The sequence below is a fragment of the Mercenaria mercenaria genome, chromosome 4, assembly GCF_021730395.1.
Source record: "Mercenaria mercenaria strain notata chromosome 4, MADL_Memer_1, whole genome shotgun sequence".
Lineage (NCBI taxonomy): Eukaryota > Metazoa > Mollusca > Bivalvia > Venerida > Veneridae > Mercenaria > Mercenaria mercenaria.
Genome location: NC_069364.1, coordinates 5,803,905 through 5,824,626, shown reverse-complemented (window position 1 = coordinate 5,824,626; position 20,722 = coordinate 5,803,905).

Here is a 20,722-nt window from a genome sequence, read left to right as displayed (position 1 = left end):
TATTGGCAATTCCACAGCTACCAACATTATGGGAAATGTCAGCATCTCCACTGCTACCTACATTTCCAGTGATATCAGCAATTCCACTGATACCACAATCAGTAATATCAGCAACTCCACTTCTACCAGCATTTCTAGTAATATTGACAATTCCACTGCTAACAACATTATGGGAAATGTTAGCAACTCTACTGCTGCCTACATTTCCAGTGATATCAGCAACTCCACTTCTACCAGCATTTCTAGTAATATTGACAACTCCACAGCTACCAGCAATTTAGTTGATATTGTCAACTCCACTGCTTCCAGCAATTTAGTTAATATCGAAAACTCCACTGCTACCAGCATTGCTGGTAATATTTACAACTCCACTGCTGTCAGCGTTGCTGGTAATATAGACATTTCCACTGCTACCAGCATTGCTGGTAATATCGGCAACTCCACTGTTAGCAACATTTAGGGTAATATAGGCAACTCCACTGCTACCAGCATTGCTGGTAATATTTACATCTCCACTGCTATCAGCGTTGCTGGTAATATAGACATCTCCACTGCTACCAGCATTGCTGGTAATAGCGGCAACTCCACTGCTGGCAACATGAAGGGTAAAGCAACTTGTCTGCTAGCAACATTTAGGGTTATATCAGCAACTTTATTGTTACCAGCTTACCTGGTAATATATGGTATACATATACTTTACTGTTACCATATCAGCAACTCCAATGCTGCCAGCACACCTGGTGATGTTAGCATCAACATGTATATTAATGTCTCCTTATAAATATATTCAAACTAAAGGCCCCTAACAAAACACAGTGTTTAATATTTTTTTCAGAATACATCACTTTTACCGAATATAATGTGAATGATTTGCTTGAGTACATTTTTAGCTCACCTTTTGTGATCGCTCGATGTCCGTCGTCTGTCAACATTTAGCTTGTGTATGCAATAGAGGCTGTATTTTTCAACTGATCTTCATGAAATTTTGTCAGAATGATTACCTTGTTGAAATCTAGGCCAAGTTTGAAAATGGGTCATCTGGGATCAAAAACTAGGTCACTAGGTCAAATAAAAAAACACCTTGTGTATGCGATAGAGGCTGTATTTTTCAATTGATCTTCATGAAATTTGGTCAGAATGATTGCCGCGATGAAATCTAGGTCGAGTTTGAATATAGGTCATCTGGGTTCAAAAACTAGGTCACTAGGTCAAGTCAAAGAAAAACCTTGTGTATGCGATAGAGGTTGTATTTTTCAATTGATCTTCATAAATTTTTGTCAGAATGATTGCCTTGATGAAATCTAGTTCGAGTTTGAATATAGGTCATCTGGGGTCAAAACTACGTCACTAGGTCAAATCAAAGAAAAACCTTGTGTATGCGATAGAGGCTGTATTTTTCAATTGATCTTCATAAATTTTTGTCAGAATGAGTTTGAATATGGGTCATCTGGGTCAAAAAGTAGGTCACTAAGTCAAATCAAAGAAAAACCTTATGTATGCGATAAAAGCTGTATTTTCAATTGATCTTCATGAAATTTGGTCAGAATGATTGCCTTGATAAAATCTAGGTCAGTTTTGAATATGGGTCATCTGGGGTCAAAAACTAGGCCACTAGGTCAAAACAAAGAAAAACCTTGTGTATGCGATAGAGGCTGTAGTTTTGAATTGATCTTCATGAAATTTGGTCAGAATAATTGCCGTGATGAAATCTAGGTCGGGTTCTAATATGGGTCATCTGAGGTCAAAAACTAGGTCACTAGGTCAAATCAAAGAAAAACCTTGTGTATGCGATAGAGGCTGTATTTTCTAATTGATCCTTATGAAATTTGGTCAGAATGATTGCCTTGATAAAATCTAGGTCAAGTTTGAATATGGGTCATCTGGGGTCAAAAACTAGGTTACTAGGTCATATCAAAGACAATACTTGTTTAAACTCAAAAGACCACATTTTTGGTCCAATCTTAATGAAAATTGGCCAGAACATTTGTTTCCATGAAATCACTAGGTCAAACATGTTTACACTGTTATGGTGTGTTTCTCGGGTGAGCGACCTAGGGCCATCTTGGCCCTCTTGTTTTTATGCCCCCGAAGGGAGGCATATTAGTTTTCAACTGTCTGTCCGTTTGTTCGTTAGTTCTTTAGTTCGTTCGTCACAACGTTAACTTTTTGCATGAAGGCATTTCACTCGCGAACCACTGCACCCAGGACCTTCAAACTTCACATGCTGATAGTACTTATTGAGTACACGACCCCCACTGACATTGGGGTCACCAGGTCAAAGGTCAAGGTCACAGGGGCCAACTTTAACTTCTTGCATGAAGGCACTTTACTCGCGAACCACTGCACCCAGGACCTTCAAACTTCACATGCTGATAGTACTTATTGAGTACACGACCCCTACTGATTTTGGGGTCACCAGGTCAAAGGTCAAGGTCACAGGGGCCAACGATAACTTTTTGCATGAAGGCACTTTACTCACGAACCACTGCACCCAGGACCTTCAAACTTCAAATGCTAATAGTACTTATTGAGTACACAACCCGTGTTGACTTTGGGGTCACAAGGTCAAAGGTCAAGGTCACCAGGTCAAAGGTCAAGGCGCTGCGGGGGCATTTGTTACCATTAGTGACAGCTCTTGTTGGTATTTTGAGTGATATTTTATTTTATTCATGATCTAGCAAAGATTAATTCATGTCATCATCATCACAATTTCAACCAGAGTTTGGCCTTAAATTTGCTCTCCTGTAAAACTTTACATGATTGGTGTTTTTAATTCATTGAAACCTATGAAATAAAAAGATTTTATGTTGTTTTTAAATAGCTTCATTTTCTTCATTTACATGGTTTTATACAATGTTAGCATAGCGGGTTGATATCTGTTTTTTAGCCTATTTTTTGAAATTTGCACAATAGTGCCTTTTTTCGAGTATCAGTGTTTTAATTGCTCCTTTTAATATCCTCTTAAAATATGGATTAGCGTCTACTTCTTACCTTAAATGATATGTAAATAGTCTAGTACTATGACTAAAATAATGTTTATATAATGTTAAGTCAAAGAGTTATAAAAATAAATAGATCGGCAACTTGAAAGGCAGATAGGGCAAATCTCGCCAACATCCCGCAGCTGCAAACGAGATCTTGTTACCAGAAGTTCATCACGCGCCATTTTGTATGCGAAATATATAACAATGTCAATTATTAATTATCACCGTATAACCACGCTTTTTTGAAAGTAAGAAAATGTGTATATTGTGCTTAAGACTATTTCATATTAAACAAATGTTGTTTTAGAAGCTAACATGTATTTTACATGTAGTTTTAAAGGTACAAATTGCAACTCAATGCTCGCTTCACTAAGATAACGCCGAATCACGCTCGGACGCGAGATTACAGCCAGTTGCCATTCTGTGTATTTTATACTTCTTTGGTTAAGTGTAACAAATGTCTCTTATAAATCGTTATTTGAATGGCAATTTACTTTTACATTGTTTTGTTTATAATTTTCTATAGTATACTGTATGTACATTGATGAGAGACAAATGAAAGATTATTATATACAGCCTTTAAAGTTCCGCAGGTTAATGATTTATGTCTTGTTAAACTGTTACTGTGTGCTATATTGTGTGTGATTTCATGTTTTGATAAGTTAGATATTATGTTATTTCATATTGCAGTTTACAGTGCATTATTTTATCTGTTTGTATATTTTTACATTTATGTATGTAAATTGAATTCACATATTCTGAGTTGCTATAGATATTTTGTTAGAATTGTTTCACGTTTATAAGTTGTACATTTTATATACAATCAACAACCTTGATACATACACCAATATTGCTGTGTCATATGTTTGTTTTTGCACTGTTTGTATGCAACTGTTTTACCATGGCATGTATTTTGCATGTTTTGTTTATTTAAATTGTATACATTTGTGATGAAACATGGGTACAGCTTTCTGGCCAAGCATAGTTTCATTGACATGTTTTTAACTATCTATAAATGATTATTATTTTAATGAATTGGTACAACATGTGGATCAGCTCATCACAAGTCTAAAATTTACATACATGATTTGGCAATATGGCATTCCACTGGTATTTTGGTACTTTTAATGAATATTGTTCATACATAAGGTATTAAAAACAAAGATTATAATCTTAAATTATTTACAAATTATGGCAATTTTTACTTAAAAATTGCTTAAATTTTGTGTACAACTAAATTAAGTTGCATCTCAGTAACACCATGATGCATTGGAATGAAACTTCACAGAAGACTTAGAAGTCACCAAACATACCGAGTAATCAGGTAACCAAAAGAGATAACTCTTAGTTGAATTTAATATAAATTATGGCCCTTTTTCGACTTTCAAATTCACAACAATAGAGGAAATGCTTTCAAAGACACAACAATTGGGGAAATTTTGATCATTTCTTCGGTTACATTTAAGTGCATTCTTGAATTTCTTTCTTAATTATACTAGTATGTTATGATCATGATTGGTTTTATTGCTATAATTTTAAACCAGTCCATTAAGTTTAATAATGTTAACCTTCATTCAGACCATATTTTGTAACATCCCATTATTTTGAAGAAATGACACTAATTTTAGTGCAGTCAACTAAACTGATCTCACAAATTTCAGTATTAACATGCAATAACTTGGTCGTTCATCCAACTTTCCATGTTACATTCCACTTTCAAAGATCTCAGAACGTTGTCTTTTCATCAGTTTATTAAAATCAAAATACAACTTCTTAAATTACTGATTTCGAAGTAAAGCCACATTAAATTCTATCTATCTCGTATATTAATGTTATGTATTTAAGGAATTTAAACATTTCAAGATATCCATTCACACTGGATGTTTAGAATTATTTCTTTTAGTGAAACAGGCATACAGCATAGGCTGTTGAAGGTCACTGATTGTATATACATGTGCCAGCAACCATGTCTGTAATAATGGCCAGGTAACAGCCTGAAATATTTTTGACAATTCATACCCAAAGCTCACCTTGTGACCTAAGTGCTCACCTTGTGACCTAACCTTGTGACCTAAGTTATATTGGAGTGACAAAATGAATAAAACATTTTATATGATGCTGTAAAGTATGATAACTTGGTAATCACCCAGTAGTGTTATCCATATATTGTGGTTTTGAATTATGAATCAAAGATTTTGTCCTCTACTGGATTGGGTGAAACAGTATTCCTGTAGATAGACTTAGGGAAATGGAAGATAGTTTGAATATCCAAAACAGCTTTTCTGTTGAAAAGGTGGTCAGTCACATTTGAGCAACATTATGGTACTTCAAAGTTTTCATATATTCTGTTAGAGAGTTATTTAAAAGGAACAAAAAGAAAAATTACATAGAGTTTGATCTCTGCTGGAAATGTATATTTTATTACTTTTACTGAAGTTTTGTAGTTACCTGCCTTTACCTTTTTAGTGGACTATTTCTTTAGATTTCAATATACTGTCTATAGTTTTACATTAATTTGCATTTTATGTTACAAATGCATTTCAATTTTGAATGGAAAAAATAGTATAAACAACTAATTCTTACGTGTTTCCACAACACATAATCTGTCAGTAACTAAGTTCCAAAGCTTTCATTTCTAATGAATTTTGACAAAATAATATATACTTGTCAATGGAAATCTTAAAAATTTAATACAGTAGTTCTTATTTTATTAAATTTACGTTTATGCTAAAATAATGCTATCTTAGTTGGGCAACCAGGATAAGAAAATGAGCCATGCTATGAGAAAACCAACATAGTGGGTATGCGACCAGCAAGGATCCAGACCAGCCTGCGCATCCGCGCAGTCTGGTCAGGATCCATGCTGTTCGCTAACAGGTTCTCTAATTGTAATAGGCTTTGAAAGCGAACAGCATGGATCCTGACCAGACTGCGCGGATGCGCAGGCTGGACTGGATCCTTGCTGGTCGCATACCCACTATGTTGGTTTTCTCATGGCACGGCTCAAATTATATTTTTTTTTAATATTTCCAGTGAAAATCTAAGTTGTATTAAGAACTCAGTGAACACACATAAGTGTAAATGATTAGTTGTTCAAGTTTTGTAAAAATCCATTAGTTGACCAAAATCTCATTTACCACCTTGAACAGGAGTAACCAGGTTCTTTATATCATTGACAAAATTTTCAAAATTGAAAATTGTGAATGCAAGAGTTTTGTGACTAATTTGGATTTATTCTGTGTTATTGTAAGTTGTAGAAATCATTTTTTGCTCCCAAAAGAGGTGCAAGCTACTAGAAATTTCAGGTTTAACTACTGCAGGTGCCATCTACTAGTGTTTAAGCTCACCTGAGCACAAAGTGCTCATGGTGAGGTATTGTGATCACGCTGTGTCCAGCGTGCCTGCGTCTTTCAAGTGGTTCAACAATTGTGTTTAAACGACATCTCCTCCAAAACCACTGAGTGGATTTTGAAGAACCTTGGCCATGATGTTCCTTGTGCGGTCCTCTACCAAAGTTTTTCAAACGGTTCCACTTGGTTGCACAAAGGCACTGCCAGAGCTAAAAATAGAAAAAAAACTTCAAACGACATCTCCTTCTAAACCGATGGTCCGATTTTGAAATAGTTTCAAACAAATGGTCTTTATGTCACCCTCTACTAAGACTGTTCAGATTTTTCCGATTCATCAAAAAACATGACCGCCAGGAGGCGTGGTCACTTTTCCCTATTTATATATAGTAGAAACTCTTCTTGTATAAAACTGCTGGCCTGATTTTAAAATAATTTTACACAAATGGTCCATGTTTGACCCTTTACCAAGATTGCTTAAATTATACCGATTCGTCAAAAAACATGGCTGCCAGGGGGCGTGGTCACTTTTCCCTATATGTATATAGTAGAAATTTTAAAAATCTTCTTGTGTGAAACTGCTGGCCCGATTTTAAAATAATTTTACACAAATGGTCCTTGTGTGACCCTCTACCAAGATTGTTCAAATTATGTTGATTCGTCAAATAACATAGGTGTCAGAGGGTGCAGTTACTTTTCCCTATATATGTATATAGTGAAAACATTAAAAATCTTCCTGTGTGAAACTGTTGGCCCAATTTTAAAATAATTTTACACAAATGGTCCTTGTGTGACCCTTTCCCAAGATTGTTCAAATTATTCCGATGCGTCAAAAAACATGGCTGCCAGGGGGCGTGGTCACTTTTTTCTATATGTATATAGTAGAAACTTCTTGTATAAAACTGTTAGCCCAATTTTAAAATAATTTTACACAAATGGTCCTTGTGTGACTTTCTACAAATAGTGTTCAAAATTTTTTGATTTGTTAAAAAATATGGCTGCCAGAGGGCGTGCTCACTTTTCATCAACACATCTCCTCCAAAACCACTGAATGGATTTTGATGAAACTTTACACAAATGATCTCTGGGTAGCCCTCTTTTAAAGTTGTTCAAATGGTTCTGGTTCATTGAACATATGGGTCTTTTTGGTTAGAAATAGGTTTTCAGCTATCAGACAAATCTTTCTCTCTAGAGCTTTGATATTTGGGTGTGACTCTCTACCATAATTGTCCAAATTATTGCCCTAAGGCAAAAAATGTCCATGCCCCTGTGCGTGACATGTACTTACTGTAGGCTTATATATAAGAAACTTTGAAAATCTTCTTCTCTGAATCAATAATAGAGTCTTGATATCTGGCATGTGATATCAGGGTTGTACTGTCTACCATAATTGTTCAAATTGTTGCCCTAAGTTCAAAAATGTGTGTGACATGCATATCATATACTTTTATTAGGCTAACATAGAAGAAATCTAACTTTGTACTTGTACCAGTATGTTACATAAACACACTTGAAGCCTTGTACACAGGTGGGCACTTTAGGGTCAATGACCCTCTTGTTTTTTCAAGTTTGATCATTTTCTGCTTTCAACAGAGTTGCAGACTGCTGGATTTTATGACATGAAACCAAAATTTATAATATGAGCATACCGGTAATCATTTAGTTGTTACAGCTGAAATCATGTTGTTATAAACAGAATAATACCACACATTCAAAAGATGACAGACACATTTTTGGGGTAATATTGTTTTTTCGATCCTATTTTATGTCAGCTTGTAAATGCAATCATTTAAGACATATTTTTTTATCTAAGCTCAAAGCTTTCATGCTTAATTCAAATACTTTATTGAGATTTTATCTAAGCTTAAAGCTTTCATACCTAATTCAAATACTTTATTGAGATTTTAACTAAGCTCAAAGCTTTCATACCTAATTCAAATACTTTATTGAGATTTTATCTAAGCTCAAAGCTTTCATACTAGTTGAGTTACAAAAATCATGTCTCGTATATTTTTATTAAGATTTTATTTTCATTTTAATTGTGTTACGTAAATAATCCCAACAGTAGCAGAATTAACGATCTCAGTTGTGATTTTTATATAATTATACTTTTACAAGTATGTAAGTATTTATACATTTGTTTTTTATGACTTAACAGTATATTCACATTTTTGCATTTATCAGAATTTCTCATGCAATATTAGTTTGACATTTTCATTGCGAAAGAAATTTTAAAAATCTTCTCTAGTAGTTAAAAAGGAAATTTAGTGTTAACTTCCTCCCTGAAAGTGGTACTATTATACGCCTGTTTGAAAAACGGGACGTATTATGGGAACGCCCCTGGCGGGCGGATGGGCGGGTGGGCGGTCGGGCGGGCTATGTCCACAGACCTTGTCCGGAGCATATCTTCTACATGCATGGAGGGATTTTGATGAAACTTGGCACAGTTGTTCACCATCATGAGACGGAGTGTCATGCGCAAGAACCAGGTCCCTAGGTCTAAGGTCAAGGTCACACTTAGAGGTCAAAGGTCAAATTCAAGTATGACTTTGTCTGGAGCATATCTTCTTCATGCATAGAGGGATTTTGATGAAAGTTGGCACAATTGTTTATCATCATGAGACGGAGTGTCATGCGCAAGAACCAGGTCCCTAGGTCTAAGGTCAAGGTCACACTTAGAGGTCAAAGGATACAAGAATGAAAACTTTGTCCGGAGCATATCTTCTTCATGCATAGAGGGATTTTGATGAAAGTTGGCACAATTGTTCATCATCATGAGACGGAGTGTCATGCACAAGAACCAGGTCCCTAGGTCTAAGGTCAAGGTCACACTTAGAGGTCAAAGGATACAAGAATGAAAACTTTGTCCGGAGCATTTCTTCTTCATGCATGGAGGGATTTTGATATAACTTGGCACAAATGTTCACCACCACAAGACGGAGTGTCATGCGCAAGAACCAGGTCCCTAGGTCTAAGGTCAAGGTCACACTTAGAGGCCAAAGGTCAGATACAAGAATGACTGTCGGAAGCATTTCTTCTTCATGCATAGAGGGATTTTGATGTAACTTGGCACAATTATACACCATCATGAGACGAAGTGTCATGCGCAGTTCCCTTCTTTAGAATTACTTCCCTTTGTTGTTACTATAAATAGCTTATATTGTAACTTTTTCATTACTAGTCGTAGGGAAAAATCGAGACCACTTTTCTGTAGTACAACATGCATGCTACATCCAATTATGAGGTGTATTTTGACCAATCTCTACCTGGTAAAGATTTTTGTGTGGACTTACAATTTTTTTTTTATTTTTATTTATTTTTTTTTTTTTATTATTTTTTTTTTTTTAAAGATTACCTTCCCTTAGTTGTTACTATAAATAACTTATATAGTAACTTTTTTATAATTGACCGGGAAAAACAAGACCACTTTTCTGTGGTACAACATAGATGTTACTTTCAAATTTTAGGTGTATTTTAAGGTATCTCTACCTGGTAAAAGTTTTTTTGTGGACTTAGAAAAACAAAAGACTTACAATGATTACTAAACAACCACAAAATTAAAATTCCATTTGGAAATACAGGTGCTAGAGTAAAGAAATTTGCTGTGACGGGCGTATATTGTGACATTCTGGCACTCTTGTTTTAAATTAAAAATGGCAAACAATTTACATGTTTTACTTGAATTTGTAATAGAATTAGGATGTAATTATGACATGCAGTATTATAGTTATTGCACCAGTTTTGAGTTTTGAATTTTGTTGTAGTTCTTATTTTTAGCTCACCTGAGCACAAAGTGCTCAAAGGTGAGCTTTTGTGATCGCCCTGTGTCCTTCGTCCGTCCGTCGTCAACAATTTGACTGTTAACACTCTAGAGGTCACAATTTTGGCCCAATCTTAATGAAACTTGGTCAGAGTGTTACCCTCAATAAAATCTTGGACGAGTTCGATATCGGGTCATCTGGGGTCAAAAACTAGGTCATCAGGTCAAATCAAAGGAAAAGCTTGTTAACACGCTAGAGGTCACAATTTTGGCCCAATCTTAATGAAACTTGGTCAGAGTGTTACCCTCAATAAAATCTTGGACGAGTTCGATATTGGGTCATCTGGGGTCAAAAACTAGGTCACCAGGTCAGATCAAGGGAAAGGTTGTTAACACTCTGGAGGTCACAATTTTGGCCCAATCTTAATGAAACTTGGTCAGAATGTTACCCTCAATAAAATCTTGGAAGAGTTTGATATTGGGTCATCTGGGGACAAAAACTAGGTCACCAGGTCAAATCAAAGGAAAAGCTTGTTAACACTGTAGAGGTCATATTTATGACTATATCTTCATGAAACTTGGTCAGAATGTTAATCTTGATGATCTCAATGTCCAGTTTGAATCTGGGTCATGTAGGGTCAAAAACTAGGTCACTAGGTCAAATCAAAGGAAAAGCTAATCTTGATAATCCATAGGTCAAGTTCAAATCTGGGTCAGGTGGGGTCAAAAACTAGGTCACCAGGGTAAATCAAAGGAAAAGCTTGTTAACACTCTAGAGGTCATAATTTTGGCCTAATCTTAATGAAACTTGGTCAGAATGTTACCCTCAATAAAATCTTGGACGAGTTTGATATTGGGTCATTTGGGATCAAAAACTAGGTCACCAGGTCAAATCAAAGGAAAAGCTTGTTAATCCCCCGCCGTGGCGGAGGGATTATAGGAATGGTCTGCGTCTGTCCGTCCTTCCGTCTTTCCGTCCGTCTGTCCTTCCTTCCGTAACAAAATCGTGTCCGGTCCATATCTCCTAAACCCCTTGAAGGATTTTCATGAAACTTGGGTCAAATGATCACCTCATCAAGACGATGTGCAGAACCCATGAGTCAGCCTTGTCGGTTCAAGGTCAAGGTCACAACTCAAGGTCAAAGGTTTGAGCCTGCCATTTTGTGTCCGCTCTATATCTCATAAACCCCTTGAAGGAATTTTATAAAACTTGGGTCAAATGATCACCTCATCAAGACGATGTGCAGAACCCATGAGTCAGCCATGCCGGTTCAAGGTCAAGGTCACAACTTAGGGTCAAAGGTTTTGAGCCTTCCATTTTGTGTCCGCTCTATATCTCCTAAACCCCTTGAAGGAATTTTATAAAACTTGGGTAAAATGATTACCTCATCAAAACAATGTGCAGAAATTATGAGTCAACCATGCCAGCTCAAGGTTAAGGTCACAACTAAGGGTCGAAGGTTTGAGCCTTCCATTTTTTGTCCACTCTGTATCTCCTAAACCCCTTGAAGGATTTTCATCCAACTTTGGTCAGATGATCACATCAAGAACTCATGAGTCAGCCATGTCAACTCAAGGTCAAGGTCACAACTGAAGGTCAAAGGTTTCAGCTCTGTATCTCCTAAACCCCTTGAAGGATTTTCATGAAACTTGGGTCAAATGATCACCTCATCAAGACGTTGTGCAGAATTCATGAGTCAGCCATGTCAGTTCAAGGTCAAGGTCACAGCTAAAATCAAAGGTTTACCCTTTCACTACCCATAGCAGTGGCGGGGGATTTAGCTGTCTTTCAGACTGCCTTGTTAACACTGTAGTGGCCACATTTATGACCATATTTTAATGAAACTTGGTCAGAATGTTAATCTTGATGATCTATAGGTCAAGTTTAAATCTGGGTCAGGTGGGTTTAAAAACTAGGTCACTAGTACAAATCAAAGGAAAAGCTTAACACTCTAGAGGCCACATTTATGACTGTATCTTCATGAAACTTAATCAGAATGTTTATCTTGATGATCTTTAGGTCAAGTTTGAATCTGGGTCATGTGGAGGCAAAACTAGGTCACCGGGTCAAATCAAAGGAAAGCTAGTTAACACTTTAGAGACCACATTTATGACTATATCTATATGAAACTTGGTCAGAATATTAATCTTGATGATCTTAAGGTCAATAGGTCAGGTGAGCGATACAGGGCCTTCATGGCCCTCTTGTTGTGTATGTATTTTAAATCTGTGTATTTTCAGTTCACCTGCAGGAGTACAAAGTTCTTAAGAGTTGGCTATTATGATTGCCCTTGTCCCTTGCAGTCAATAATTTAAGTGGACAAGATTGTTGAAAAACAGCAGAGTTATGGCCCTTGCCATATGTGTCGTGTATCATTGGGACCACGCATTCTTGAGTAATATTCTTGTAACTTTCACAGAATGAATATAGCCGCAAGATTTAGAAATACTTGACAATGGGCAAATGACCCATCATAGTAGTCAAACTTACCTTATTTACATAGTAAACACATAAGAGACATCATCTTTTGAGCAGTTGTCCTGAAAATCACACAGCATACATAAAATATACATTTGGTAATGGGCCTCTGTTTATTAAGAAAATGCTGTATGTTTAATTCTCTTGCAAATTACATATACTTACTAAAATTACTAACTTGTACATAATTATATTCTAGTGAGCATAATATATGAGTTATGACTGCACATGATTGTGTTTTACATGTATAGTGCTTTTGCAGGCTCAAAATTAAATTCAATTCATGTTATTTTTTTGAGATTTTTAACATCAGATATGATATGTAACCTGTATTCAAAGGAGTGTAATTATTACTTTAATATATCTGATAGAGAAATTCAAGTTGTTCTGTTGTTCATTTAGCCAGATAGGTCTTCATAAATCATTGAAGGCAGTGAAAAGAGGCTTTAAAATGAAAATCTATGAATAATTAAATACTTGATAAAAATGGCAGTCATTTTGATAGAATTGTATTTCCATAACTCTGAAAAGTGTTTTTCTCTATTTTTTCCAGCTAGAATGAAAGACATTACCATCCCTTTCGTCTTAAATTGAAGAAACTGTAAAAATTAATCTGTTTAAAAGTGAATAGGCCTAAATCTGCTGTGTTTAAACAACATAAAAGAACTCTAAAATGGTATGATTAGCCATTTCCCAAAGTCTCAGATGGCAGTGTCTTTTACAATATTAAATGGTCCGAGTTTAAACATTCTTACAAATAGAACTTGTTTCTTTCCTTTGAATTTTGTATTGTGTCATACATGTATACTGGTATATACATTTAATGTCCCAGCAGAGACATTTATTCAGTACTAAATATATATATTTTACAGGTGAAAACGTTGATCGAGTGATTACCCACATTTCAAACTTAATCATCAGAATATATTGAACATTTGCAGAAACGAAAAAGATAAGTCAGTATTTGTGTACGGGTATAGCCCACATTTTCAATTGTTTTGGCAATACATGTTTAAACTTTCTTCCAAATAACCTGTGAACATTTGCAAGGTCAAAATTCTTTCAACTTCACACTGTTACCTTTCACCTTTCTATTGTGTCATCTGCCAGCAGTGGCAAATAAACTTCTGAATTCAAATGACAGTAAAAAAGCAGGAGTCTGTACTTTTAATTTTGACCTTTGAACTGCTCACTCTGAAATTACTGACCTTGTGCAATAAAGCTGGTGGTGAGCGCACTGTCATTTCCACTGACACTAGAACTTTAGATTTAGCTTTGAGTGGCCTATTTTTATAAAAATATGCCTTATTTTTCAATTTATAAAGAAACAGCAAAGAAATGGTGTCTTCTTATTTTTTACGTCTCTACCCTCTGTTCTTATATTAAAATGTTTAATATCGTTGGAGGTTATAGCGAATGTAAGCACGAGCGTTTTCCAGTAATTGACCAGAACCCATTTTCAGTCTCGAGACCATACACCATTTGAGCTTAGATGTTATTTACACACAATTTTCAGTAAATATTTATGTCTCCCCCAGGAGACATATTGTTTTTGCCCTGTCCGTCCGTCCGTCTGTCCTTCCGTCCGTCCGTCCGTACGTCACACTTCATTTCCGAGCAATAACTGGAGAACCATTTGACCTAGAACCTTCAAACTTCATAGGGTTGTAGGGCTGCTGTAGTAGACGACCCCTATTGATTTTGGGGTCACTCCGTCAAAGGTCAAGGTCACAGGGGCCTGAACATTGAAAACCATTTCCGATCAATAACTAGAGAACCACTTGACCCAGAATGTTGAAACTTCATAGGATGATTGGCCATGAAGAGTAGATGACCCCTATTGATTTTGGGGTCACTCCGTCAAAGGTCAAGGTCACAGGGGCCTGAACATTGAAAACCATTTCCGATCAATAACTAGAGAACCACTTGACCCAGAATGTTGAAACTGCATAGGATGATTGGTCATGAAGAGTAGATGACCCCTATTGATTTTGGGGTTACTCCGTCAAAGGTCAAGGTCACAGGGGCCTGAACATTGAAAACCATTTCCGATCAATAACTAGAGAACCACTTGACCCAGAATGTTGAAACTTCATAGGATGATTGATAATGAAGAGTAGATGACCCCTATTGATTTTGGGGTCACTCCATCAAAGGTCAAGGTCACAGGGGCCTGAACATGGAAAATCATTTCCGATCAATAACTAGAGAACCACTTAACCCAGAATGTTGAAACTTCATAGGATGATTGTGCATGCAAAGTAGATGATCCCTATTGATTTTTGGGTCACTCCATTAAAGGTCAAGGTCACAGGGGCCTGAACATTGAAAACCATTTCCGGTCAGTAACTTGAGAACCACTTGACCCAGAATGTTGAAACTTAATAGGATGATTGCTCATGCAGAGTAGATGACCCCTAACAATTTTGGGGTCACTCTGAAAGGTCAAGGTCACAGGGGCCTGAACATTGAAAACCATTTCCGGTCAATAACTTGAGAACCACTTGACCCAGAATGATGAAACTTCATAGGATGATTGGTCATGCAGAGTAGATGACCCCTAACGATTTTAGGGTGACTCTGTTAAAGGTCAAGGCCACAGGGGCCTGAACATGGAAAACCATTTCCAATCAATAACTTGAGAACCTCTTGACCCAGAATGTTGAAACTTCATAGGATGATTGTTCATGCAGAGTAAATGACCCCTAATGTTTTTGGGGTCACTCCGTTAAAGGTCAAGGTCACAGAGGCCTGAACATTGATAACCAGTTCATATCAATAACTTGAGAACCACTTGACCCAGAACGTTGAAACTTCATAGGATGATTGAACATGCAGAGTAGATGACCCCTATTGATTTTGGGGTCAGTCTATTAAAGGTCAAGGTCACAGTGGCCTGTTCATGTATAATCATTTTTTTGGAAATAACTTGAGAACCACTTGACCTACAATGTTGAAACTTAATAGGATGATTGGACATGCAGAGTAGATGACCCCTACTTATTTTGAGGTCACTTGATCAAAGGTCAAGGTCACAGGAGCCTGAAAAGTGACTTGAGAACCACTAGGCCAAGAGTGTTTAAATTTAGCGGGATGACTGGACATGCCAAGTAGATGATCCCTATTGCAGCCAACCATCAGTGTCTCTTTGACTTTCGCTCCTGACCCCTATTAACTTCTTGCCTATAGGACTTTGCATTGGGGGAGACATGCGCTTTTTTACAAAAGCATTTTCTAGTTTAATTTACTTCAGGCAAAAAAAAAAAAAAAACATTAATCAGCAGTTGCAGTTAATACCGTGCGTGCATACATCTCCATACAATATAGAATAGGCATTCGGCACATCTGTTTGGTCAATAATGATGTTATGATGAAAGTCCAGGACCCAAAAATAAATCCAGCAACCACTAACTATATATTAATTGATTCAATTTGGGTGCTCTAATAATATTAGTAAATGGGTTCTGGATTTATGTTTCGGTCCTGGACTGTTTATTGAGGTGTTTTACCATACATAGCGTCATTATTCCCCAAACAAATGTGCCGAATGCCAATGACATCACCAAATTCTACAAGAAACGCAGTGGAAATCATTGAACGATCCTTAATTCATCTACATTTGCGCAATTTCTCTGCTTCAGGTAGCTCTTGACAACACAGGCGGACATACATGGTGTCGTCTAGGATATTCAGTGCTACAAAATGTGTATAAAATCCCTCCTCTTTAATAGCACTATGGAGTATTTTAAGCCGAGTAATACTGCCCTGTTAGCTTTTGCTAAGCGCGCAAACTCTTGCTCTTGAGTAAATCAAATGGGTATACTATACTTTGTGACACAAAGCAAACAGAACGTCAAGGTAGGCGTTTAGTAAATGTAATGCCATCGTCTTTCTTCTTAGTTTTATGTTCGATCTTGATCGTTTATATTCATAGTAAGCATTATGTTCTCGATCGTAAACTGAGGCAGCGCACGTATATTTTGAAATGTGCGCGCACAAAAAATAGACCATCGACCCAAATGGTACACCATAGATATCTAATCATGACAAAAAAAGGCTAAATTGGTGAAAGATGCGCTTCGTATATAAATAATTTAGTTTATGACCAAAAATCACTTCCCTTTGTTTCATTGTGCATAAAGCATAAACATTTTTTGTAATACTAATATTATACTAATCTCAATTTTTCGACTGCAATGCAGACCGATTTCACAGGCTGACATTTACTGCATGTCTGCCTCTACATCCGCGGATGGGAGATATTGACGTGTGCAAAAATTATCACAATATCGCGACTGGGGTACAATTAGTTTAGACAAATACATATATTGTTAAAATATCAAAATTTCTACATAATCAAATTGAGCAAAGACATGATTTCACTCATTTAACGATCACTACCCATTTTTAAAAGTCACAAAAATACACATGAAAGAATTTTTACAAGTTAAAGCCTAGCAAACGTTCCTTCTGGGGCACATCTATACAAATATATGATGATCATTTTGTAAAATGTTTGTTGCAATGTCTGTTTTAAATCATTTGATTGGTCAGCAGTATGGTGGAACCCCAGGACTAGATGTTTGCACCTTTACCTATAGGGTCAGTGTCTGACCATTATAAACTGAAATAACTTAGATTTAGGTGATTACTACCCAAATCGATTCCAAACCAGAGACATACCAAAACCAACTCTAGTTGACTCAAGTTTACTAGATCTAGATAGATTTATAAAACTCTCATTACAGTTACGTCAGTTAACGTAACTGTAATGAGCGTTTTATAAATCTACGTCAAAGTACGTTTGAGCCCGCCCGCTTAGCTCAGTAGGTAGAGCGTTGGTCTACAGATCGCGGGGTCGTGAGTTCGATCCTCGGGCGGGGAGTATGTTCTCCGTGACTATTTGATAAACGACATTGTGTCTGAAATCATTAGTTTTCGACCTCTGATTCATGTGGGGCAGTTGGCAGTTACTTGCGGAGAACAGGTTTGTACTGGTACAGCATCCAGGAACACTGGTTAGGTTAACTGTCCGTCTTACATGACTGAAACACTGTTGAAAAACGGCGTTAAACCCAAAACAAACAAAGTACGTTTGAATAATACGCCAAAAATATTACAGAAAAAAAAATTAACAACTTTTTTCAAAATAACTAACAATTTTCAAAAAAAAAAAATGAAAAGAAAAAAGAAACGAAACTTACTGGGTTTTGAACCCGGACCACAAGTTGGGCAGTCCAACGCATTAACCATTCAGGCCGTGGACATTGCTGCGCTAAAAATATTGCCTAAACAGTATCGTAGGTAAATCCCCGTCTATTTTTGGTTCCCATTTTTAATCGATAATTTAAGGAGGACGTTGATTTTTTCTGACTTTCACTGTTTTTGGTTGCGGGTTTATCCCACTACCAAAGTTAAAGTGTATTTCTGACAATCATAGCATCTTTATTTGATTCCAAATCACAAAGGATGTTCATGTGCTACACAAAATAATCCTACTCATGAACAATGCGGATGAATTATCAATGAACAAGCAGTTCTTATTCAACCTGTATCAACTGGCACTGACCATTTAGATTATATAAGATCTATCAATGATAAGGTATTCCAGCCCATGATTACATCACAAGCTGGGTCAAGCAGAGTTCATCTTAGATATGAGGCACATTAAATTTGTATTTGTTTCTCATTCATGTATATTCATAGACTGGCATTTAAACAGAAAATAAATCTACCAAAAACCCGCAATCATCAGACATTTCAAAGCTTTGATATTGATTACTGACTATATGTCTGCATCAATTGAATGTGGCCCCAATTTCTGCGCATGTGCACTCTAACTGGAATTCCCCCAGCACAAAGCGGGACAATGAGAGGGTCGCAATGGGGTTTATTTTCACATATTGACCATGCATTCGAAGGAACTTTTGTGACAAATAAGATGTTTGGCATGTTTCAACCCCACTTTTCCATCCTCGGGTTAAGTAATGTGTAATACGCGGAGCGCGTTCAGTGGAGAGAATAATTTTAACGTCAGAGGTTATTTCTAAGGTCACGAAGATTGGCCAGCTTGTAATGGTGGCAGTTTTTGCCACCAGTTGCTCAGTCAAGTGTGACTATGTCTGAAGAGAATGTATTTATTCATTTTTATTTATTTTGTTGGGTTTACCGATACAATTATAGGTCATATGGCGACTTTCCAGCTTTGATGGTGGAGGAAGACACCAGGTGCCCCTCCGTGCATTATTTCATCACGAGCGGCACCTGGGTAGAACCATGCACCTTCCGTAAGCCAGCTGGATGGCTTCCTCACATGAAGAATTCAACGCCATGAGTGAGGCTCGAACCAACATCGATGAGCGACAAGTGATTTGAAGTCAGCGACCTTAACCACTCAGCCACAATGGTACATACACAAATAACAGTTTTGGAGGAACAATATTTTTTCTGTAAGCTGCCGAAAACGTCCGGATATGTGTAAATATAGTAGGGTTGCATTTAAAATTGCACTATCATCAGCAAACAACTTGGATGAAGGTAGTGCAATCACATCTGGGGGGTTCATTAAATGGATCGCGATTTTGAAGCGAGTTATGAATTTTACAAAGTCATTCAGAGGGCTTTTACCTCTTTAAGCAGGAAACGTGGTTTTATAGGTAATAAGAATAGAGAATGGACAGGATGGATATACTGAAGAGGAAATGGTGGTTGTTATTTCATTTATTTTCTATGATTTACAACTAAAGATATCTTCTTAATACATACAATTCATGTACAAATAAACGCATGTTAACTGAATGGTTTCAATTGAATACATGTATCTGTTTGATAAAACACACTCCACTGAACGATCTATTATGCGTTCCATTAAGCGATCTATTATGCGTTCCATTTTAAAGCGATCTGTTATGCGCTCCATTAGCGTGTTAGTAAATGGCACATTTATGTTTACGTAGCGATCCATTGGACTAACAACTCGCTTGTGGAAATGGTTTTGGTGGCGTTTATTGACAGTGTTTATTTTGGTCATTTTTTGTTTTGTTTGGGGATGAAGAAGAAAAAATGGCAAAGGAATGACAGATCTCGAGTACTGTCCCTTTTGGGACATCGCTATTCCGAACTTGGTTCTAAAAAGGACGACTTCTTGTTTTCGGTTAGTAAGAAAAGACTGCATCCATCTGACGTCAGGTTTCTTCTTATTTAATTAGGCTACAAAACAAATTCAGTAAGATATATTGTAACTTCAGGCACATTTTTAGCTCGACTATTCAAAGAGTAGTAGAGCTATTGGACTCGCCCGTGCGTTCGCGTCTGCGTCCGCGTCCGTGTCGGCGTCCGCATCCCGATTTGGTTAAGTTATCTCAGTAATCACTTGTGGGAACGGATTGAAATTTCACACACTTATTCACTGTGATAAACTGACTTACATTGCACAGGTTCCGTAAATCTATTTTGCTTTTTTACAAAATTATGCCCCTTTTTCGACTTAGAAACTTATGGTTAGTTTTTGTATGTAAGCTGGTATCTCAGTTTCCACTAATGGGAACGGATTGAAACTCCACACACTTGTCCACTGTCATGAGCTGATAAACACTATGCAGGTTCCATAACCCTGTTCCCCATTTTTACAAAATTATGCCCCTTTTTCGACTTTTGTATTCATTCAATTGACAAGGCTGTTGAATAGTCGAGCGTTGCTGTCCTCCGACAGCTCTTGTTGAAATTATGTAACGTTAGTTATTTCATATAACAAAAACCAGTATCTTTCGATATTAATTTGCAGTCTTATCAGAACGTATCAGTATTAACTTGTAATAAAGTAGTATCAACGTAAATTAGTTGATTCTCTATTTAATTATCGCATGACTGTGGCATTTTGAAAAAGGGCTCACTGATGTGAGCATGCATAATTTATATAAAACAAGGAAGAATATATAAAAACCTTCCCCAGCGCCATCCTCTGGCTTTTATATGGCAGTGAAATGTTTCCAAGGGAGGCTCAAGAGAGAAAATATTTTTAGATATTTTAAATTTAAGATATCTAAAAAAATGTATTCAGTTTACTGTTTTTAATCATGCGATAAATCAGTTAGACAATACACACGCCCGTGTTGCCGGCGAGTATCATCATGCTTGGGAGAATCTCAGGGAA